Source organism: Leptonychotes weddellii, chromosome 11 (assembly GCF_054177405.1).
Source record: "Leptonychotes weddellii isolate Sample4059 chromosome 11, ASM5417740v2, whole genome shotgun sequence".
Lineage (NCBI taxonomy): Eukaryota > Metazoa > Chordata > Mammalia > Carnivora > Phocidae > Leptonychotes > Leptonychotes weddellii.
Window position 1 is genome coordinate 92,428,614 of NC_138379.1, and position 25,318 is coordinate 92,453,931.

General features: G+C 37.6%; 1 long non-coding RNA gene and 1 pseudogene across 1 annotated transcript in view; both read right to left on the reverse strand.

Moving 5' to 3' along the window:
• The window catches only part of LOC102743041 (importin subunit alpha-1 pseudogene), a 2,448-nt pseudogene extending 1,134 nt beyond the window's left edge, over window positions 1-1,314 (reverse strand).
• Window positions 1,315-2,251: 937 nt separating this feature from the next.
• LOC145716340 (uncharacterized) overlaps window positions 2,252-25,318 on the reverse strand; it is a 103,045-nt gene continuing 79,978 nt past the window's right edge. Inside the window, exons 3-5 of the long non-coding RNA XR_014138965.1 lie at window positions 8,481-8,605; window positions 4,313-4,455; window positions 2,252-2,412 (exon numbers count right to left, since the gene is read on the reverse strand). This is a non-coding gene — a long non-coding RNA (uncharacterized LOC145716340). The remainder of the gene's footprint in view (window positions 2,413-4,312; window positions 4,456-8,480; window positions 8,606-25,318) is intronic.

Genomic DNA, 25,318 nt, shown 5'->3' on the forward strand with positions numbered 1-25,318 from the left:
ATAACCAGAATAATTTTGGTGTCTTTTGCAGTTAAGAGGTTCATCAATGGTTCTATTATGCCACAATGAACGAGGTATACAATCTGTTCAGCTGTCCCACCACTTGTATAGTTGGTCACAGCCCAGACAGCTTCCTTTTGTGTCTTAAAGTCTGCCTTAGAGAGAACACCAATGAGGAATGGGACTGATCCATGATTCACAACTTGCTGTATCTGGTCCCGGCGACCAGCTGTGATGTTTGACATTGTCCACATAGCTTTCTTCTGAATATTAGTTTAGGGGTTCATTAGGAGGCTGGGAAAAACAGCAGATGCTCCTGCATCTATTACAACCTGAGTCTGTTCATCTGTCCCAGTGACAATATTTCCTATAGCTCTTAGCGCAGGAGTCACAATGGGTGATTCACTAGCTCCTAGAAGCTTCACAAGCTGGGGCACAACTCCTGTTTTCACAACCATTTCAATCCATTCATTTGGACCATCAGTAAGGTAGGAAATGGCCCAGCAGGTATCTGCCAATACTTCTGGATCATCATGATGCAGGGGACGAACTAAGGTAGGAAGAATCTGCTCAACAGCATCTAATGGGGGTGCAGGATTTTGTTGCGACAAAGGTTTGAAAGTGTCCAAGTAAGGTTATATAAGTAACCACATGTTAAGATGACATATCAGGAACTGCAAGGAGAGCCAATAGTGGGTCAACTGCACTGTACTTGATAACCAAGTCTCGAAAAACTGAACTATCACCTGCAATGTTTCCTAGAGCCCAGACAGCTTTTTCACTGATGTGGGCATGGGAAGATGCCAACAGAGAAATGAATGCTGGGATAGCACCTCCATCTACCACAGCCTTGGTCTGTTCTGACGTCCCAGAAGCAATGTTAGTGAGAGTCCAAGCAGATTCAAACTGAATGGGACTACAATCAGTTCTGCCCAAGGACACAAACTTTGGGATCAAACCAGCCCGGATTATGTTGTCTATGGGGGGCTGTTTTTCCCTAGAAAGCAGTTTCCTAGCAGCTTGAGTAGCCTGGAGCTGGCTTTCCAAATTGTTGCTATTTATGCCTCTGATAATGTCATCAACAGACCAATTTACAGTGCCCTGGTTGTTGCGGTTGTCTTGTAGTGGAGAGGTAGCCTCATCAGGAAACGAGCTTACGTTTCTCCTTTTCAGCATCTGGTCATCCTTCTTAGCTTTCCTCAACTCCACATTAACTTCTATTCGGCGCCGCCTCATTTCTGTACTGTCTTTCCCCTTGTTCTTGAATCTGTTAAGGCGGGCAGCTGGTGAATTAGCATTCTCCTTGGTGGACATGGTTATGAGACAAAGGGAGAAGGCTACACGGATGGCTCAGGCTTCCACAGGAGGCGGTCCGGGGCAAGCAGGCTGCAGGTCAGCTGCCCTCAAAACGTCCACCACGGATCACCCCAAAGACGGTGTCAAGAGTAACAATTCTTTTTAATGTGCACTCTTGTATTTACAATATCCAGAACTTGCCATATCTTCTTCTACGACTACTAAATTTCCCTCTGCTATCATTTTTCTCCTTCCTGAGGAACTTTAATACTTCTTTCAGTGCAGGTTTGTTGAGATGAATTCTTTCAGCTATTGTGTATCAGAAAACATCTTTATTTTGTTTCCTTTTTGAAAGACAGTGACATTACTTTAAACTGTAAATAAACTTGGGAGAAGAAATATCTTCAAAGTATTCCATTTTCTGACCTAAAAACTCAGTGAATATGCATATATGGGGGAGTCTGGATAGCTCAGTCAGATGAGCGTGGGACTCTTGATTTCTGCTCAGGTCATAATCTCAGTGTCCTGAGATCGAGCCCTGTGTCAGAGCATGGGGTCTGCTTGAGATTCTCTCTCTCCCTCTCCCCCGCTCTGCCCCCTGCTCACGAAATGCTCTCTCTCTTAAAATAAATAAAATAAATAAAATATATAAATTTTTTCAGTGTATTAATGTGGTGAATTACATTATTTAGATTTCAAATATTAAGAAAGCCATGTATCCTGAGATAAACCACACCTGATAATATATATATATTTATATTCATGGAACACTCCACCCAAAAACCACATTAAATATGCATCTTTTCAAGTAAAAGGGAACATTCATGAGGATGGAACACCTTCTGAGCCACAAGAAAAATCTCAGTAAATTTAAATGGACAGAACTTGTACAAAATATGTTCTCTGACCAAGTGAAATTATACAAGAAATAAAAAAGATGAGATCTGAAAAAAAATTTTTTTGAAGGTTTCAAATGTACTTTATTTCTTCAACCATGCCATATTTTAATGGGTGCACAGTGCTTTTACTTGGCATCAATTATGAGTTGGTTTTGAAACAATTCAGTATTATACCTACTGGGATGATTACTGATCTCTCCATTCCTTTGGGGTGACTCTGCCAACAGGGGACAGTGAATACAATATTAGATCTCTAATAAAATAAATAAAATAAAAATTATTTTAAAAAAAAAGAATATGCACATGTCACACCTTTATCCTTTATCCAGTTCTTTGAACTATTTTTGCAAGATTTATCAGAGATTGCTAATTTTTTGCCTGGAAGACTTGGCTTTTCAAGTTGTGATTTTTTTCTCTCTCTCAGTCTTCATGGATATTTCAATGGAAATTGAATAAGGATAATTTAGGGCTTCTTAATTAGACACGATTTGAAACAGGAACTCTCAAATTACTGTTGAGTATCATTGAACTAAAGAATAAAGTTTCAAAGAAATAGAATCAGGACACTATTTTCGGGAATTCTGTTCACTAACAGTATTTATGTCAGTTGTTTTTTTTTTTTATAAGCTATGCATGTCATTGTGCAAAACATGCATGCTCTACACTCTTGATAAGCTCTTAGCTTTATATAAGAATACTATCATGGCTTAGTTCTGCAGAGAGCATTTCTCTGAATGCCCAGTCTAAGGAAATTTTCACTTCCATTGCACTACTCAGTTTCATTATTATATTCATTTCTGTCTAAATTTATCTAGCACACTAATTTGTCTGCTTGTATTGATCACATCTCCCTTCACTAGAATATAATCTTCATGAGGACAGGACTTTGTGTGTTTTACTCACTTTTGTGTTGTTGATGCCTAAACTAGTGTTGGGTGTGTAGCAGGTATTGAACACATGGTTTTTGGATGAATACATGTAGAATGAATTAACAATATAAATCATTATGTTCCATTACAATGCAGAAGAAAAAGCACATTAATTTTGCCAGGGATATCAAGGTGGAGGGAATATACTCAAAGATGTCAGAGGAAATGGATTTGAGCTGGACCCTGGGGAATAAGAGTAATTTATATGGTAGACAAGAGTGGGAATGATAATTTCTTAGGTCAAGTTCCCTAAAAGCCAATCGTAAGGCAGATATTGAGGTACATGTGATTTGTTAAAGGAGTGCTTCTCTGGAAAATCCTGTAAGACAGTGAGAAAGCAGAACAGAGAAGGGGAAGGAGCCCATTAGGGGTGTGGTCTCCAGTGAAGTCTAGCCTTGACTCATTGATGGGGAGCTCTGGAGTGTAAAGACTCCAGGTGTCTCTTGATAGCCAAGGTGAATCTCTGGAGAAGGCTGAGATGCAAGCCATTCATTTCAGGTCTAGCAAAAGTGGGAGGTCGCTGCAGCAGGGAGTCAAGGCCATCTGGTTAGAGTGCCAGACGTGTACACTGCAATAATCCCAGGGTAAGGAACAGCAGGAACAGAAGTACAGAGATACAAAACTTTATGATGTGTCAGAAAAGAGGGAGCCATCAATGCGATAGCATTTGATTTTAAATGGCAATCTGAGGTAAATGAAAATTAATAATTAATAATGTATACCGTTAATTTATTGTTCTCTAAAATATTGCTTCAATATGTAGCAACTCAAATTCAGCAGCATATGTGCTAACTAAATAAATAAGAGATAATAAAATAATATTTAATAAAGCTTTTTTTTAAGAGAAATCAACCATTTGTGTAGTATTCTAGGTGTCACAGATAGTCCCAGAATTTCATTTCCCAAGCTCCTGCTTTAACTCAATGATTTTCAATAGTTACCGCTCCAGAAGGCAAAATCTTTTGAGAATTACCAAAGACATCTCTAATCATAACAGATGCTACTACTCTCTTCTGAATTGTAACGGATCATTTAAACATTATAATTGAAAATCTCCATAAGTTGATTTTTATTTAAACTGCCTCTCATACCTTCAAATCTAAAGAGATTTAATTTTGGGATTTGAAAATTACACCAATAAAACCTAAAATTCACAATATTAATACAGAATAAGGTTTGGGAAATTACCTTGGGCAGCTTATTAGGATAGGTTGAGTCAAAAACATTAGTCTTGATATGAATTGAGGAGGTAGAAACAAAGTTCTGTTCTTCTTCTTCTTCTTCTTTTTTTTTTTTTATAAGAGGAAATGAGTGTTCCCGAACCAGGGTCCCTGCAAAGAAAATGCCCAGCAGATTTCAGAGCCAAGATAAAGTGTTACATATCATCACTGGAAGATGCTATCTAGTTAGACTGAATGAGAGATGATGGTTTCACAGTCAAGAAACGGCCATCCCCTAAGATTTTTCTTTTTTCGTTTAAATTCTCTCTGCAAGATTGTTCTTATCTTCTGAGGACCTAATATCACCACTGTTTTCATTTCAAAGGAATTTAATATTGAAACACTGGGGAGGGAAAGATGTGAAGTCCTGACTAAGCTTCCATCTCTAAATCTGTCTGGGTTTTTGGTTCTATGGGAGTGAAGAGGCGGAGAACAGCTACCCAGGTGGGCCCCGCACGGGCAGGAAATCCCTCTACCCAGTAATGCCTCAACTGTTGGCATTTTTCTCTCTGTTTCTTTTTCTCTCTCCACCTGCCCCCTCTCTATCTTGTTTGCTTGTGTATTTTTCTTACACTAAATATTCTATTATTAACTTCTTCCATTTAAATAAAAACTGTTCTTATATTAGTGCATGAATAGCGATCAAACGTAGCGTGATGATTAAGTACACGGACATGGAGGTGGGGGCAGGCTGTTCAGATCACAGCTTCACCATTTACTAGCCATGTGACATTTGGCAAGTAATTTATGGACTCCTAAAAGAACCAATTTTATGTGTGTGTGAGAGTGAGAAGATTAAATAAATTAACATTGGTGAAGTGCAAATGGGAATTTCCTGCACTAGCATTGTAATAGACCCCTCCTGGCTCCTGGAATTTTGTGATTTCCATTGTATTGATTATTTCACTTATACTAGAGAGGAAGGCATCATTAAATGTGTCAGGCCCTAAGTAGGTGCTCAATAAATATTTAGTGAAGGAATGGACAAACATAAAAAAAAAAAGCCCATCTATTATTTGTCTGGGGAAGCTCTGAAAATGGAGTAAGGTCACTACTGATGATAAAATTTTTCATTCACAAACATTTTTACACCAGTTTCATATGATTTCACAATCATGGTCATTACAACTCTTTGAAAGTTACTGATTGGGAAGGAAATGATTAGCAGCAGATCCATTACATCCTTTCCCTTTCTGTGGGAGAGCATATGGTGGTCCCCAAAGAGAAGGGAGGGGGATGAAGGAGAGAAAGAGCACTGTCCTCCATGTCCTAATAACCTTGCTTTCTATCTCTTTACACTAACTCTTACACAGACCTTCAGTCAGCCCAGGGAGGCCAGTTCATTGACCATTGCCTTGTCAATAGATCCGGTCCAGTGTCCCTGAGAGATTCTGTCCACTCTGTTCACCCAGATAACATCTTAAAGCAAATTCCACGTTTATCTGTTGGGCCAAACCCACTGGAGCTGAAGTAGGAAGTGGCATATTAAATGGGATACAAATGGGGTTGCACAGAGAGGAAGAACTGTATTCAAACCAAAATTGCTATCTCTTGCTGCAACAGATGTTGCTAAATATAGGTAAGAATGTACCAAAAGATTAAAGAGCCAGACACCTGCCTTCCTCCTTTGAATTTCCTTCTGCAGCTCAGAAAGCGGAGTCTGTGGCTTGGACAGATCTAAGACAGACATGAAGAAGAGATACTCTCTTTCGTTCTTGAGCAAGCAGGTATGTGTACGTGGGCAGGTGGGAGTGTTTGTATGTGCTGTGGGCCTACTTTTGTGCTTTGGCTTGACTCTTCCATTCATAAGAAGGATGAGATGTGAGATCTCCACCTGCACATGAAGGACACAGGGAGCGGCAGGTACTTTTGCTGACTTTAATTTGAGGGTTTCCAAAGAAAACAAATTCAGTGTACAAGAGTCCTACAGTGGGTTTTGTGGCCAAATCACTAGTTAATGTAACGGTTGACTTTATTCTGTTTTCTTTTTTTTTTTAATTAATTAATTTATTTGACAGAGAGAGAGGGATCACAAATAGGCAGAGTGGCAGGCAGAGGGAGAGGGAGAAGCAGACTCCCTGGTGAACAGGGAGCCCTATGTGGGACTGGATCCCAGGACCCTGGGATCATGACCTGAGCTGAAGGCAGATGCTTAACAGAATGAACCACCCAGGCATCCCTTATTCTGTTTTCCATTATTTCTTACACATACGTATTTCTTCTGAACACCATAGGAGAGTGGGTGGAGTCAGGGCAGAATTTAAATATTCATGGTTCTCCATACAAAAATCCCACTAGTATATAACACTTGGATGGCATTTCAGTCCGACTCTTACTTCTAGCAAAACTAACTTCTCAGAATTCCTTGAACACAAGCTTAGAGGTATGTCCTTGCTTCTTCATTGCTACTAAGGTAGTCCTGAATTTGGATTCCTATTATGAGTATTGCCTTATGCTCCAAACTTGACCAAATTAATCATTACACAGGGCTATAGCAATGAATTCATGGACAAAAGGAAAACACTATCAAAGAAAGTAACAGCCCAGACAGGACAGTAGAGAAATGTTCACAACATATGGCATAGTTTAACTAGAGTGACTGGTTTCTTCCCATGCTCAGAAACAGAATGCATCCAGTGAGCACAGACTGTAACTGATGTTCACGCCTTTGTAAGTTAGTATTTTAATTTCTCACAACACCAAAGCTTGAAAAACAGGCATGCCAAGACTGACTTTTTCCTGATTTATGATTATATAGGGACATACTTTTGTTACATTAGTAGAAAAAAAAATCCTGGTACAAATCTGGAATGATTAAGGATCAGATCAAGAAGGGAGTCCCCAGTGCATTTCACTAGTATTAATACAACAAATTTCCCCATAAATCTCTTATGCTTCTTGTTGGCTTTTGTAGGCAGGCTAAGTCTCCAGGATTTCATCTCGATGCAGATTTAATTTGTCTCATTTCCACCTCTGTGGGAGAATTTCTGATGCTCGTCTAGATTTTCTAAAACATCTATTTCAGAATGATAGCCCCTATTTTCATTTGACACATAAAATGCCTATTTCTGAAAGAAACAGTGGGAAATTTTTAGTTGGCTGTAATTTAAATTTGAGTTTAGAAAAGTCTAAGGGTTGATGTTAATCACTTAAGGAGAAAACATCCATAACTGGGATTTTAATGTAAAGGAAATCCTGGAGGTGTGAGGCACATCAGAGATGAGGAATCTGAATATACAAATGAAAAGCAAAGTGCTTAATCTAGTCAATCTAAGAATGCTTCCACTGTGCAGAAGAAGCAAAAGGATAACGTTCATTGCCCTGCAGCCCTCATAGTTAATGAGAACTGTGAATAACAAAAGAATATCCCTTCACAAACTGAAGCAGAACTGATTTGTGTGTGTGTGTGTGCATGTAGGAGTTTTTTCCTAGAAAGCCCTGGGGTTTGGAGGTGAATTCCCACAGGTCACTGTGGACACAGTTTGCATAGACATTGAAGGACTCTCCTCCAAGTGAAATAAAATAAACACACTTCAGGTAAAAACATACAGGGAGATAACTAAGGATATTGTACACAGTACCTGTTCAATTATCTGCAGAGAATTTAATTAGAATTTTTTTCCTGAAGTGGAATTCAAACATACAAAAGAATATTTTCCAAAATAATTTAAAAGTTCCATTTATTTTGCTTCTCTATTTCACTTCTTCTCTAGCTAGCCATTACTGTCTCTAGGCATCGGATGCGTGGTGTGTCCTTAATGCATACAGCCTTTGGTGCTCGGCCCCATGCCACCTCCATGAATAAAATGTGGTAGGCTATGTGATCTCTACCTTACAGCTATGATTCAGTCACATAAGATCTTAAATCCGATTTTTCAAAAAATCTGGATAGTTGATTTAGTCCATCAGTTTGAAGTTCACTTTTATCCAGGAGTTAGAGTAAGTGCCTAACAACCTAAATGCATGATAACCAAAATCCTTCTGAGATGGCGTAAATGTGGACATACTTTGGTTAATGATTGATTTCACAGTACATGAAAATGTATGATTTTATCAGTTCTCAATGTCTCTTGTCATACTATCTGCCTGAGATGAGGGAAACACTCGGAGCTTTGTCAAGGTCTCACTGTACTCACCTTTTCTAAAACCTCAGGGCCTCCTTCCTTGTCTGCTGGTATATTTGGAAGAGATCTCATCTGGAAATTTTGGCAATCTCGACCACATAAATTTCTCTGGGCTTTTATTTCTTCAAAACTAGAATCTAGAACGGGGAAGAAAAAATAGATGATATTAAAGCACTAACATTTCATTTACTTCTGTTTTTCTTTAATGAAAATACTTAGACGCTTCCTTAATGCTCTATGAGCACACCAAAGGCTATCATAATGGTGCATAAAGTATATTCAGATTAGGAAAAAGTGCTGCTGGTTTAGAAGTATAACTTCCAATATTTAATACATTTCTGTGTCTATAACCATGCAGTTGACCTTCTTGTGCTAGTTTCATAGGTTTGACTTTGAGATTATTTTATGCTAGGTATTTAGTGGACAGTGACTTGATTTTTGCCTCATGAATTTGAAGACCCAATTATCTTCCTTCCTTGCCTCACAGATCTGAAAATGAGGTCATCTTTCCAGCCCTCCCCTCATGGGAAATTAGTGAAGGCTCACTTCAACACAACCAACCTTGCTGGTCCTCACCTCACCCACCTCCCAGCTCCAAATAACTAACAACAAGATGTGATTCCTATGTATCTATTTTTCTTCAGTGTAGCAACCTCTAAAGACAAACTCTTATATTTTTACACATTAAGGCATATTAATTTTCAGATGCACCTTGTCTAAAAAGCAATGGTTGAAAAAACAAGGTTATATGAAATAGTTCCTCTGCTGTGAGGTCAGATGTAAAATGAGAGTAGTTTTCCCTCCAAATCTCATGAAAGTCTATCAGTAGAAAAGTCACCGGAAAGACCACATGGATGACATCAATGACAGTAGACCTAGTTTCTTATTAGTAGGTATCAGCTTGCAGAAAATAAAGTAAGTTTGGTAAATGCACATTATTTGTGTTGTTGTCTACTAATCATGCTATTTTTAGAAAAGGAAGGAATAAATTTTAAAGAAGCACAGAGTAGTTACACTATTCAATCAGGAATAACTAAATGAGAAGCAAAATAGACGTTATATAGTTACTATTTGCGAAGAGTCTTATAAATATTAGAATTCTAAAGAAGCGTAGGCTAACTGCATGGATGACCTCATGGTAACAGGCTTGTAATTTATGTTAAGTTTGAATGAAATCTACACTCTGAGTGTGGTTACTGGGGGAAAAGCGGAAGCCAGACCTTTGTAAATAACTCTGTAAGGACTTGTAGGCAGTTCCGTTTTCAGAAAGGACATACAAAGCACACTCATGATTCACTCTTCCGTTTGGTTGAGCCTTACCTCTGCATGAAGCGCATCGTCTGTGTTCTGAGTGCCTGTCGCAGACACTCGTCAAGAAAGTAAAGTCACTCAGCAAACTGAACTCTTATACTTTGCTAGCATTGTCATTTTTCCATCCCAGTTTATCAGCGTCATAACTTAAATCTCATCTTTTCTGCTTTATGTGTTCACACACGTTAGTTAAACATTCTCGAGTGTCAGAAGTTGCTGTTGCATACAAAAATTGGTGGGAGCCATGACTACATATGAAATATGGCCTTAGGAATTAGGACTGATCCTGGGAAATTGTATTATATGTGTATCACTTCTGAACTTCATATAAAATAATTATACAGCATATAATAATCTGCATCTGGCTTCTTTTGCTCAACATAATGTTTTTGAGACACAATCACGTTGTTGCCTGCATCTGTGGTTGGTTCATTTTTATTGCTTATTAATATTCTATTGTATAAATTTGCCAGTTCACCTGTTGGCGGACAGTTTGGTTTTTTCCAGTTCTTAATGTGTAGAAACAAAGCTACCGTGGGCATCCTTGGGTAAGACTTTTGTGGACATATATTCATTTCTCTGGGATGAATGCCCAGGATTGACATTGACAGGTCTTATGGGAAGTGGATATTTAGCTCTGAAGTGGCTACACACCTTTGCATTCCCACTAGGGTTCCAGGTACTCTGCATCCTCACCTGCACTTGGAACTGTCTTTTTTTTTTTTTTTTTCTTTTTAATTTAGAAATTCTATTAGGGGTCCAGTGGTATCTAATCTGGGAATTTAATTTGGATTTTCCTCATACAGCAGAATCATACTGAATATCTTTTCCTATGCTTATTGATCATTTATGACTCTTCCTTTGTGAAGTTTCTTCTATTGGGTGGTTTCTTATTATTGAGGTACTTTTATCTTCTGCTTTCAGTCCTTGCCAGAGATCTGCAGTGGAATTCTTCTACCAGTCTATGGCTTGTCCTTTCATGTCCCGTCACTGTGTTTTTTTTTGAACACTCTATTTTCAGCATTGCCAAAGTCACGTTTTACCTTTAACATTTCTTCCTTGCTTTTTCAGAAATATAACATTATAACAGCTTGATTCCATTGACCCAACCTCTTGCTTTGCACTTTTTTTTTTTCATATACTTTCCATCCACGTATGTAGTAATCACCATCTAGCACGGTTATTTTTTCTTAAGCAGTTTTTACTTATGAAGAAATTACAAGAAGAAAATCACAAATTTTAATTTTCTCAGAGAGCTCTTTACTCCTTCTGATAGATGCAAGCTTTTATTTGTATCCTTTTCCTTCAGCCTGAAGAGTATCTCTTGGCATTTCCCGTAGTGCAGGTTTCTTTTTTTTTTTTTTTTCCGTAGTGCAGGTTTCTTGGAGCAGATTCCTTCGGCTTTCATGAATCTGAAAATGTCTCTATTTCAACTTCTTATTTTAAGGATGTTATATCAGAAATAATATTTTGGCATTTTCATTTTTTTCCCTAAATTTTTCTGGAGTTTCACAATTAAGTGTCTATGTAAGAGGTTTTGTTTGTTTTTATTCATCCTACTTATGCTTTATGGGCTTCTTGAATGAGTAAATTGATTTTTTTAAAAACCAAATTTGGGACTGTCGTGCTTTATTTATTCGTAACTTTATTTTTGGCCTCATCCTCATCACTTTCTCCTTCTGGGTATCTAATTACATTAATCCATTTAATAGTTTCCCACAGGTAACTGAGAGTCTATTATTCTTTGGTCCTATTTAATGTCTATTCCTCAGATTGGATAATTTCTATTTTTCTGCCTTCTATTTCACTGACACTAAATTTCTGACATCTTCAAACTACTATTGAGTTAATTTAGGGAAATTTTCCTTTCACTTTGGACACTTTAAACACTTTTAAACTTTGATATGTCCTATCAGTTTACTGATCATGATAATATTTTACTTTAATATTTGGAATATGTTTTCCTTTGGCTCTTTGTTAGTTGCTTTAAAGGTTTTGCCTGCTAAATGCAATAGCTATGTAATCTTGAGGTTGATTTCTACTTAATGATTTGACTTGCTAATATGGTAGTGCATGTTGGGCTATTTCAGACACTGCCAAACTCTCGCAAAATTGTACCATTTTACATTTTCATCAGTAGTGTATGAAAGTTCTAGTCCTTCTTTTTCAACACTTAGGTGTGTTTTGCATTTTGAATTTTAGCTTCTTTAATAATTGTGTAGCAGTGTCTCATTGTGGTTTTAATTTATATTTCCCTAAAGAAAAATCATATTTAGTGTATTTTCAACCTTGTTTGTTATAAAAAAAAAGTAATACTTTTACAAAATAATCCAATATAAGGGAGAATCTGTATGCATTGATTTTTTATCTCATTATTATTTATAATATCAACTTTCTAATTTATACTAAATATACAGCAATAAGGGAATTAGTGATAAATTATTATTTCTTTATTATTTGTAAGATAATTTAAATCATTAAACTATGAAGTATAATAGAAATAAGTTTTTATATTAATTTCAAAATGCTGTATTTACAAAATGATTAAAATAACATAAAACAAACACACAAATTTAAAAAAAAGAAACACTCTTAACTATAGAGAACAAACTCATGGTCACCAGAAGGTAGGTTGGGGGGGGGGGGATGGCGGAAACAGGTGATGGAGATGAAGGAGGACACGTGTCGTGATGAGCACAGGGTGATATATAAAGTGTTGAACCACCTGAAATTAATATTACACTGTATGCTTATTATACTGGAATTAAAAATAAATAAACATTTCTAAAAAATAGAGTCCTAAAATGGAGAAATTCACTAATGCATGAGCATACTAACATTGTACAAATAAAGAGAATGGAATAATTTTTTCTTTTCTCTATTTTTATTGTTTTATCTAGAAGTTTCCAATAATAGAATAATTCTTTCTTATGAAAACACAAACTACTTAATTTTAAAATAAGGATTAGTCATGCCTTTTCAGGAATACTGACTTATTATAAACATACGTACGCTTTAATGACATTATAGATTCTCTGGTTTAGGAGAAAGTAAAAGTTCATACAATTTAGGTTCTACTCTGATGCTCATTTCTGCTAAAGTCTTATCTATAATATACCCCTTTCTAGCTGGACTTCTAGTTCTAGCACATCTCATGAAAATGGCCAGCATCTCTGTGTTTTCAGCCTTTCGAAGTGCTGAGAATATAGTTTCTTCTGTTGATTCAGGATCAGTTTCCTAAAGACTGTACTCAGACTTTTTGAAGTATAATCCCATTTGTACAATCATCCAAATGCATAAAGACACTGATCACACAAACACAAAACAAAACAAGAACAACAAAAACACATATATATCCTCGTTTACCTGGCACTGGGTCTTGTCAGTGTTTTGGTCACACTACTCTTAATGCATTTTCAATTTATCTCTAGCTTTCCTTCAAGTTTATCACCCAGATTTGAATACATTTCTGTAGTTTTGGTCTCACTAGCTCAGAACAGAAAGACACCATTGCCTTTCTTCCTTTCCATTAATGAAGCTTAAACTCTAACTAGCTTCTTTTGGCCTCATGGAGAAAACATTTTTAAAGGGGTACAGATTACAAACTGAGATTGCCTTTGAGTTTTAAGGTTGATCACAACTGACTTTTTAATGAAAAAATGAAATCAAAGCCATTTCTATCCTTCTCATCCTCTCGACTTTCAGTGAATCAATAAGACTCCCCAAAACACCCCGCAAAACACACATTCCACTCAATAAGGTGTTAGTAAATCAATACCAGCAAAGAGAAATTATTTTATGGGGCAGAAACTTACACCCTATTAAACTTAACTGTTTAATCATGCTGGGTACTACATTTTAAATATGTCTTGGCAGAAAGAGAACTCTATCCAAGGCTTTTCTTTGCTATGCTTTTATATATTTCTTATGACCCAAAATATGAAGATATTCAAAACACATTTTTTATTTTCTGACCAAAAGACATTATTTATTGGTTGAGGCACATGAGATTTATTCCATTATTCCTTCCTTACTTAATATGTTCCTTTGAATTATAGTTGAGATTAATTGATTTAAGTGAGTACTTCAAGAACTGGGGCTTTACCTTTGTCTTAAGTTTTCACTGATGACTTTGTCTGGGATGGAAATAGTGCCCACAGCATATAACGGCCCTAAGTGCATAGTGGTAAATCTCCATCCTTGCCTTTTTCTCAGAGGTTGTTAACTAAAAAAAAAATTAATTAAAAAAATTAATTAATATTCCTTATGGCATTTTGGTAAGCATTCTACTTAATTGCTTAAATTTTTATGACTCTGTAGGAATAGGGTCCCTTTTTAGGCAATGATGGACCTTTTGGCTAAGGGTAAGCTTTGTTATGTCTCAATTCTTTTGGTCCACAGACAAGAACTTCTCTCATGAGAGGAACAGCTAGCATCATAAGGATATTCACAGTGATAAAAAATTAATTTTACAATGGAACACTCACTTTTAGAAAATTGGAATAATTTTCAGTGGTATCACTCCCCCCCCCACACACATACATATTGCATTTCTTAATATCATGAACCAAAATTATGTTATCATTTTTAGGTTTACTGAATCTTGTCTCTCCAAGTAGAATATTAGGAGAAGTTTTGTTGTTGTTGTTGAATTGCTAAAGCTATTGGTGTCCAATAGAGTGTCTTTGTCATAGAAGGCACACAGTTATTTTTTTGTTAAATAATCATGATTTGTACTATATATTTATTAAATTATTAAATGAATAAATGATGGGATGTATAAATAATCAAATAACAACATTAATTACTGTGATGTTAGGACACATAGAAAGAAATAACAGGGCTTACCTACAAAGTGAAACAGGAGGCTAGAAACAAAACATTGGCTTTATTGGCTCCAGATTTCTGGTACTTTTATATCAATAATTAAGTGGGAACTTTTAAAATGGCAATTGGGTTGGGGGCATTGACTTCTTAGCAGTGAGTATGAAGCACCAGCAAGAAATGCAAGGAATTTGGAAACAGAGCTCTAATGAAAAGTAAGATGTCAAAGATAAACAGTCATTATTTATATAGAAGAACTATGAGATGTTGAGTGCTTATATTCCTTGAGTTAACCCAAGGATTGACTTTTTGAAGGTTTAATGTGGATATATTTGGACTTCCAGGGAAGATGGTGGAGGAGGACCCTAAGCTCACCTTGTCCCATGGATATGCCTAAATAACACGCACATAGGTATAAATAACCCAGAAAACAACATAATTAATATAATATCCATATATATAATAATTATTATTAATATTAATTCTTTAAAATGGGATCAAACTTAAGTGGCCATCAGCTTAATGTCCTTGGTCACAGGATCTTGAACTTAATCTCAGGTGCCACTGGGCTTCTACCACAGAACTCAAAGAAAACTAGTGAGTGAAGAGAAAGGATGATACAGACTCGGGCTTTTGGAGGGGGCAGCAGAGCAGTGCTTACGTTCATTTTTCAGAAGCAGAGGGACATGTCATCAATGATGGTAGAGCAACCTGGGTCTTTGTGTAGTGGGGTTTTCATGAGACCATTTCTGGGCCACGTTAGTAGATCTGCCCCTGGCTGTTTACCTTCTAAGCCAGCCTCTGTAGCCCTCCCCAAAATTATTTAATATATATGTTTTTTCCTACTTAATTCAGGCAGAGTTAGTCACTGTTATTGAAAGAAAAATGTATTAACTGATAGGAACCAAAGGTAGATATGGACATCATATACAAATACTCATAATAAAATAAGTCAAAAGGTAAACAATATAAATTGAAGATTTGAGAATTGAAAAACATAAAAAAATTTTTTGAGTGGAAATATCTGGTAAGTTACATGGAAGAAAAAAAATGTATCTGAGCAGAAGAAGTCTGAATGTGGGACAAAGACCACAAAATGTAAACAGGGAAAGACTGGGGAGTCTATCAAGCAAGAGTCAAACTTCACAGATATCACCGGGGACTTCATCGGGAACTTTTGAGAGCATTTTTTGAGTGAAGAGATCGTATAGTGACTTTCTCACAAACTCACATCCAACTACATTGTGAAAGCACCATGAGGTCCTCTGATTATCCAACAAGAGTTCTTTGCTTTTTTTAAGATTTTATTTATTTGTCAGAGAGAGAGAGCACTCACGCACACAAGCAGGGGGCAGAGGGAGAGGGAAAAATAGACTCCTCGCGGAGCAGGGAGCCCGATACGGGGCTCGATCCCAGGACCCTGGGATCGTGACCTGAGCTGAAGGCAGACATTTAACCAACTGAGCCACCCAGGCGTCCCCAACGAGTGTTCTTTCTACCAAATCAACCATAGTCACTCACAGTCAACACCATATGATTTGGTGCTTCATTGCGTCATTTCTATAAATATAAATTTGCCATGCCTGCTTGGTCACATCTTCCAGATGGGCATGCAGGGTTTTCCACATTTTCCTCATGTCCTAGTCTAGGATCCTGCACTAGGGTGGGCTCTCCCAACTCCTCAGGGGTTCTCTGTACCCACGTCCCTACTTCTGCTGTCCTTGCCAACCTCCCAGCCCATGGCAATTCTCAGACCGTGTTGTGGAGCTGAGTGGGCTCCCAGTTATTTCACCATAACTATGTCTTCAGTCTTGGCCTTTGTCTGTTGAACTGAACATCTGGTCTGTGCTTTGTTGGGCGTATCTGTGCCTGCTCTCAAGGACCACGGGGAGAATGGGACAGAGGGGACGCATGGAGGAATAATCCTGGCACTCCCCGCTGACGTCTGCAAGTGGAGTGGAGCTCTTGCAGAAATCAGCAAAAGCCTTTGCACTTCCAGTGGTTCAGTTGCTAAAAGACCTGTTATTCATAAATACCAAGTACAGCTTTGAGTCCTTCTACGGATCTCCCTTTTCTAGACGAGGGGCTGACGCACTCTGAACGCTGAACACCAGCTGCTTGTATTGAAATTTAGAACAGTTGAAACCTCTGCTTGGGGAAACTTCAGCTGCTTACTCCAGCTCCTGCAGGAACACACTGCCAAACAAATAAGTTAATAAATTAATTAAAAAAAAAAAAGAATACAGTGCTGATTTCCAGAAACCTATTCTGGTTGTTTAAATCAATGATGACCTAAGTTTTTTTCCATGTTGCCATTCATCATCTCAGCTAAACCTGACTTTAACAGAAACTCCAGAAACAAACTTCTAGCAGTTTGTCTTTGCCACCTGTGAATCAGACTCCTCTGCTCATTGTTGTCTTAATTATTTGGGGGGTGTTTGTGAAAAATGTAAACACTCGCAGGGGTAAAATGAAAAGATAATAGTCACAAAGTCTCCATTTTAAATACTTCAGGAGAGTAGTCCCTGCAATCTTCTTCATTAACAGTCTCCTTTCTGCAGAGTGACTGGATTAAAGAACACCTCTAGAATTAAAATGTAACACATAACATGTTTCATTGTCCTCAGAGCCGGGCAGGTGGGACACTGCTGTAAATTCCAAATGTCAGAGTGGCCGCGAGCCACAGACACACCAAAACTACGTCATAAAACATACAAGCAGCAATAAAATTATTCTCATCAAGTCCAGAACTTGAACAGGTCAGATGAAATTCCTGGATTTTTATAGTCTTTCCTAAAAGAACACTTAATTATCATCAGTATAATGAAAATAAAAAAGAAAATTATTCCCATCAAATTCACATCTTGGAAGCAACAAATGCAACTCCGAAGAATATCATATTCAGAAACCTAGCAAATTACATGATAATCCTGGATGATATCCATCACATCTTTCTGACATTGTGAGACTATTTCTATTGAAACATATTCTGATTCAAATTAATTATATGAAACTTCATTGAAGAAACTTGGCAGAAACTTCAGTATTTTATTTTACACCATTTTAAAGATGGAGACAGAAAATGTAGTAACTAGCTTTTAAATACTAGCTTAAAATATACCATATTTTGCTTCTACTGTTACATGTTTTGAAATAAGCTGGCTTCATTATCAGCTTGCCTAATTAAGTTATCTATGCTTGAAAACACTCAGGTTTTCAAAAGATCACAAAATGCACTTGTACACAAAAGAGCACATATCTAATTATAGGACCGAAGAACAAAGCTAGCAAAACAAGAAACAATAGTATGCAACAAAGACAAATGCATCAGAACACAGAACATTAGCATGGTAGTCTTTAAAAGAACCATATTTTGCATCCCACATGCAGCCCCATGGAATGGTGTACATTTTGGGGTCTAACAGCAGAATGTATACTAGAAAAAATGAAAAGCTTCTGGGTTTATTAGGCATGATTGTAAAATGTGGCGCTAGAGTGGACAAATACATATTGTTAATCTGAAAATAAGAGCTACAATGAGGGGCAAGTTAGTGTTTATTTTGGGAATCAAAGAAGTGCCACTCAGACAACACAGATTCAGATAGAAACCCAAATAATGTCCTGCTTGTAAGAAGAAAGCAAGGAGTTTTTATAAGGAAAAGGAAAGCGGACAGCTACATCAGTTAAGAAAAGAGAAAAAAGAAAGGCTAAAGCTACTCTTGGTTATATACTGATTCTATCTTCAGAAAGTCCACAAATGTCACTCTTGTGATCAGGATGTCCATCTTCCTGCTGACTTCTCAAGCAATTGCTTAAAACAACTGCAGTTCTGTCCAGTCCAAAGGTTATGACCCCGTTCAAACAGCGGCAGGCAAGACAGTGTTCTCTGCAGTAGCTGCTTTGACTCCATTTTAAAAAGCCTTTAGTCACGTCAATTTTTCACAGTACAAAGGATATAAAAATAATTAAGGGACAGAAATGATCCCTATGTAGATTAAAGAATTTAACCAGGTATTTTTGGTCGAATGCATAGTAAATTTAGAGAACAAGTAACAGTTAAAATAAAATAAGAAATTAGGGAAGGCATGACTTCTGGAATGATAGCATGATGAGTGCTATAAACCCCACTCCCTACAAAACAACTGCAAATGGTGAAATTACTAAAAAACAAAACAAAACAAAAAAAACCACTTAAAGTCTCTGGAAATTGTCCCAGGGCATATCACAAACACAGAAACATTTCTGAGAATCTTCCAGGGGAGCCTGGGTGGCTCAGACGGTTAAGCGTCCGACTCTTGATTTCGGCTCAGGTCATGATCTCAGGGTCGTGAGATTGAGCCCTGCATCAGGCTCCACACTCAGCAGGGGGTCTGCTGGAGATTCTCTAAGTAAATAAGTAAGTAAGTAACTAACTAAATAAATAAAATCTTTAAAAATTTTTTGAAAAATAAAAATAAATAAGATAAAAATCTTCTAAATTATGATACCAACAACCAGGGTCTGTGGCACTTGAGCATCATCTGATTTCTCCTTCCCCTCCTTGCCTCAGAGTTTTTACAGAATCTCTAATCTGGGGGGGCGGGGGGGGGTGGCACCAAGAAAACAGAGCTTCTTCTCCCTCATTTCCTAGCTAAGGGATATGCTACCTCACCAGGAGGGCCAGGTTGCCAGCATTTCTCATCCCTATTGGCTGCATGTTGCAGAGGCTAAATTCCTACCACTTGAAGCTGAGAAATTAAGGTCCCCTTTCCTCTTCTCAACTCTCACTAATAAGATGGGGGCTCAGCTCCAGGTGCCCCCAGCATGGCAGGCCCAGAAGATGGAGGAAACCATTACCCTTTCTCTAGCCCCTTCGGGGGGTGTAAGAGCAATGCTGGGGAGGCAAGCCAAGGAGACGAGAGGTTGCCAAACTGGGCCATAAACCAGGGCTGTCCCTCTGACAGGATCAAGCTTCTGTCCCTGTCTCTGGATCTGAAGCAGAGGCTCAGATAGTTTGCCCTGATAGGGAGGACATGCATGAAAACAGAAAGCTCCAAAGCTCTCACTGAAGAAACTGACTTCATCTGAAAGACGAATGTTGCTCAGAAACCAGAGTGATTCTGGTGATAAGCAGGAGGAGTAATAAGCTAAAATTCAGTCCAGGAACATTACCAGAGAACCAGGTAAAGCGACAGCTAAAAAGACCTGTCCTGTGGTCAGAATAAACCTCCAAGACTTGCCTCAGAAACTTGCTCTGCAAGGGAATGGGGTCGGATCAGGCTGTGGAAGCGATTTATAACTCAAGGAATCGTTGATCGGCCTGCAATTAATGGAGACTACAAACCGCGTGTAATACCAGCACAAGCAGAGAGCTTAACGGAGAGCCCAGGGAACGAGAGCGTTAAATGCAGTCCTGCTAAAGCGACTGTCATTCCCAGGTGACTGTCCTCTGCCTAAGGCTGCACCCTCCAAGGAACATCAAGGGCCTCACACCGGAGCGGAAACAGACTTTGCTAAAATAGGCCAACCAAGTCACTAAACAAAGGAACAGCAAAGCTGAAATTCATGAATGTTTCAATGATTTGTAAGAAGTAGAGATTTTAAGTGAAGAATTGAAAAAAATAATGGTTTTCAAATTGACGCAATGCCTTAAAACGCTGTCAAGGTCAAGTTAAAATATTCACGCATACATGACTGATAAAGGAAGAGCTACACAACCACAACTTCAGCCAAATATCCAGAAGCAGCCCTTTTGCTACATGGTGCGGAGTCTGAATGTGTTTCTAGAAAGTGACCTCAGCAGTGTTAGAACAGTGAGATTCCGCGGACCAACTCAAAGGCTACACGTGATATTTTCTAGATCTGCCACAACATTTTAAAATGACTCTCAATATGGGAATGCACAATACATGCTGGTAAAGCGCTCATTTTAATGCTCATTCATCACTGCACTCTCACAACTATATTTAGGATTTTTTTATTATTGGAGCATGGTATTTGGTAGGTGATTTGAAATGTTAGTTAAAATCCATCATAAATTTATGAATCTAGATATTTATTTAAAACGGACAATTCTAGTGGCAACTGCCCAGCATAGTTTCTCAAATCAAAAATCGAAGAGTATTTAAGAATTACAATGATTCAAGAAATACCATCTAATTTGGTCCTACTGTCAATTGAGAGTAAATTATGTATGTTGATCAAAACAAACACAATTCATAATTATGCTTAAATGGGGGCCAGGAAAATCTGTATAATTTATCACATAATTAATGTTCATTGGTAACTATGACTTGTGTAATTTTTATCTGTCTGGTTTCTCCCCCAACATTAGAGCCTAAAGAATGCATTAGAATGCAAATATTTTCTTTGAAAGCTGATCCCCTGGAAGAGTTACGAGAAAGTGGGGAAGAAAAGGAGTCAGCAGAAGGAGGCTGCCTAGTTAGCGGATTATCAGTAAGGACAACAGGTCTCACCCCATCCTCTGAGATACAACTTAGAAGCCAGGTCAGAAGTGCGTCCCCACACAAAGGCGAAACGAGGTATTTAACTCCTTGCATGCTGGCTACTCTTCCACTCTCGGGCTCTGACCTATATTGGATAACACAAGCCTGTCTGCTCTCAGATTTCCACCATCTAGACTAACCACAAATGGTTCAAAGTCACACGCCTCCTTCTGATTCTTTCTTTCTTTCAGGAGATTTCTCTCTGATGTTTACCGTCTTTTTAAATTGGACACCTGGTGTTTCCATGATGTGTTACGCATCTTTGCGGTCGGCTGGGGATTTGAGCAATTTATGTTCTGACTTTGGGTCTGGCTCCTGAGGTTTTCATGCTACCAGGATTTCCCCTGAATTCTGATCTCTAACGTGGCGAGCCAGAAGAGTGGGGGTTTTCACAGATTTAGCCGTAGGGATTGAGCCTTGTTCTTGGGTCAGTAAGCCACAAATTCTCAATTGTTACTGATTTAGTTTTTCAAAGTTAATATTGCCAGTTACTGTCTACTTTTGGATGCTTTTTTCATTTTCTTTACGTCTTGATTTTTTAATCCAGCATTTTGTAGTGATCTGCAAGGTTTCTCAGAAGCACATCATTCCTCTATGATGACAGTAAGTTGACTTTTGGTAGTTTTGTAAACACTTAAAATACTTCCCAACACTTCTCTACCTAACACACCCTATGAAAATCCCTTCCATGTTCTCCTGTGTATAAACCTTGTAAGACAGTTGAGCTATCTTATTGATCCACACAAGCTCTCCCGTGTTATTTGATGTGGGTATCATAAGGATTTTACTTTTGAAATGAGCAGCTGAAACTCATTCATCTGCTAATAACTGGAAGAGAATAAAAACTCATTCTGACTCAGAGTCCCATACTCTGTTTCTTTTTCTCTTTTTTGTTTTGTTTTTCAAACTGTGTAAAACAAACAGAGCCTAACAACTCTTAATAACATTGCTTCTATAAGAAGTTTGTTTTGGGGTATAATTAAGAGACAAGATGTGGGAAGAAAGATTTGATATTTTTCATATTGCCATACGGTGTGTAAGAATTTCCACGACGGAAGAATTAATTGTTGATTAGCAGCCTCCATTTAAAGATTCTAGTAATAAGGAATAAGATTTTCTACCGAAAGTAATATGGAATATAAAAAAATACCATTGTTGGATACTGATAGAAAATTCTTTATAGAAAAGCAAATTTTCTTTCCCTATAGCTTTTAAACATTGGTCTTACAAATGCTTTACTGAACTACATGGAAAAGACAATTCTTTCTAATCCTTTTTAGAGTGGCATTATGTTTATTATGGACTATGCGCTTAAAAATTATAGAAATACATTTCATCCAGAATTTTCAGTATTCAAAACAAAGAACAGTTCCATAGACTCCTATCATTTATAGTGCCTAAATGGGATTACATAGGACTTTCTGCATTTAAATTTGTGTTTGTGTTAAAGCAGATCTAACTTTCCTATATATGTATAACTTTATTGGACCAAATCTCTTTTTTTTATTTATTTCTGTTAAAGTTAATATTGTTGAATCTAATCAGTTGGAGAGTGAGTCAAGATGATTTTTTTTCTCAGCTTGAAATGTTAGAAACCATTTGTGTTTGCACTCATTGCATAATTAGAATAGACATTCACAAATCTGTCCTATCTCTTAGACACACTCAAAAGGATTGCAGTAATGGTCCCAGGTTAAGAATCAACTCAAGAAGAAACCTATATTCTGAAGTTCCTGTCATTTCAAATGTAACGTATAAAAATAAACATTGAATTTCTAACATTATTGATTTACACCTTACGCTTTGACTGTGAATTTTCTGAAGAGAACTTAGTTTTATTCTTACTTTTATTGCCCGGTTTTAAAAAATAGCAACAAACATGGGACCTGTAATGGAAACATAAGTTCACATCTTTGGTTACCTTTATTCACCTCTAAACTTAGAAAATTATCAAAAATGGTTTGAAAAGCCTTGGACCACTCAAAAACAAGTTGGATGTATTTGCTGACTGTAAGTAGAACAGAAAACTCACATTAGGGTGGCATTGAAGTCAGTGAGGCGTTGATCTCTAGGGAAGAAAGTGGGAGAGGCGTCCAGGAATTCAAACTTTAAAGGAAAAGGGAATCCACTCATTTTATAAAATGTGGACGAATCAGAACATAACCCATGAAAACTGATAAGGTTGTGGCTTTGACTGAGTTATTGTTCAGCAGGACAATAAAAGACAACCAAGCAACCAGGTCCCGAGCTGACACATCAATATACTTGAACTGCTAATACATGAAGGACCTGGTTCTGAACTGGGTGGTCACATGGGTCTGGGAGAAGCAATCAAAAGCTATCCATCAGGGATGAATGAGAAAGGAAAGACTGAAAAAAACAAACAAACCCAAAAATTATAAAGTCAAAGTACAAAAAAGAAAATTAATTTAAGAAAACTAATTCATTTAACAAAGAGAGGAATTTGCCACTTTAGATCTTTAGATAATGAAGAAATTTACTATTGAGGAAAGACAACTTTAAAACCATATATAACTGTGTTACAGAGATAAAGGGAAGAATGATATCCAGGGAAGTGAATAAAATATTACAAAGGGAAAAAGAAAAAAAATACTGATAAAAAATAGTTGGAGATCAAAATAAACATTTATAAATAATAGAAATGAAAAACAATGTCATTAAGAGAAAAATAAAGATGGGACAAATTATAGACTTTCCATGAAGGAAGAATAATTATTTCAAGATAGTCCTGAAATGTGCCCATAATTCTGTACTTGTAAACATGGAGGTTGATATGTTGAAAAAAGATGTTCAAAGACACAGAACATAAGATAAAAATGTCAACATATGATTTTACAGACACAAAACAAAAATGTTAGGAACCATGATGGAGAAAAGATCTTTAAAACATGACTAAAAATTCTTTTGAATTCTATAACAAAAAGAATGCTCATATAAAAAATGTATTTAGAGTGCCAAACAGAAAAAAAAACAAAACAACTATGTGCAAATAAAAGTTCATAGAAATAGCAAAAACATAGGATTTCAAATACATAGAGAAAATTACAACAACTGAGACAACCCTGAGCTAAAATTACTCTATTGATCAGCTAACCTCCATAAACCCCTACTCCAACTGGGGGACCACAGTGATAATTTAAGTCTCCTAGAATTACTGTTAGTTCTGAGTCAGTGTCCAAGAATCCTTAAAAAGTATGATTATATCCTTTTCTACAGTGCATGGTCTCATTCAAAGGTTCTGGGTGTGTGAACTGGCTCAAGTCTGGAAATTGATTCTAGGGTCATGACTCTCTTTTTATGATTCATGTTAGGTTTCTGTTCACTTGACCTAGAATTCTACAGATCAAGTAAGAATTTAGTATGATTCCCATTTGTTTCACTTTTGGGGATACCAGGTGATCACCTAACCAATGCCATAGGTTTCTGCAAGGCAGACTATCCTGCTTACTGCTTTGACTCTGCTGTCATCATGCCCACCTGGCTTTTGGTAATTAAGGGCTGCCACCTGGTGCCTGCCACCTGCCACCTTGGGATCCAGTTATCACCACTGCAACTCTTTTTCGCCAGTTCAGTGGCTGCACTTCCCACTGGCTACTGAGAAGAGTGACTACAGGAATATCTGTGGGTGCCATGGCTCCCCTCAGGAATTCATGTGTAGAAGAAAAAAGATGAGGGTGGGTCCTGAAAAGAATCAAGCAACTCCCTCAGGGGATTCCATTACAGGATGTTTGTGTTTGTTTTCTCCCCCGGCAGAGCAAGTTTAACCTCAGGTGAGAACACTGAACCAAACTGCCAAATTTGAGGGTTCAATGACCCAGCTTCGTCAGGTTCTTCACATATGTCTATATTACAATTTTCAGGACCCTATTCCTTCCCAAGTCAATGCTCTCACTTTAACAGTGGACAACCTGCAGGGTTGGGAACTCAATTTGTGTTGTAATTCAGCCACTTGCTGAATGAGACTCTGGGTTTGGTTCTTTTGTTGTTGTTGTTATGTTAATCTCCATACATTACATCATTAGTTTTTGATGTAGTGCTCCATGATTCATTGTTTGTGCATAACACCCAGTGCTCCATGCAGAACGTGCCCTCTTTAATACCCATCACCAGGTTAACCCATCCCCCCACCCCCCTCCCCTCTAGAACCCTCAGTTTGTTTTTCAGAGTCCATCGTCTCTCATGGTTCGTCTCCCCCTCCGATTTCCCCCC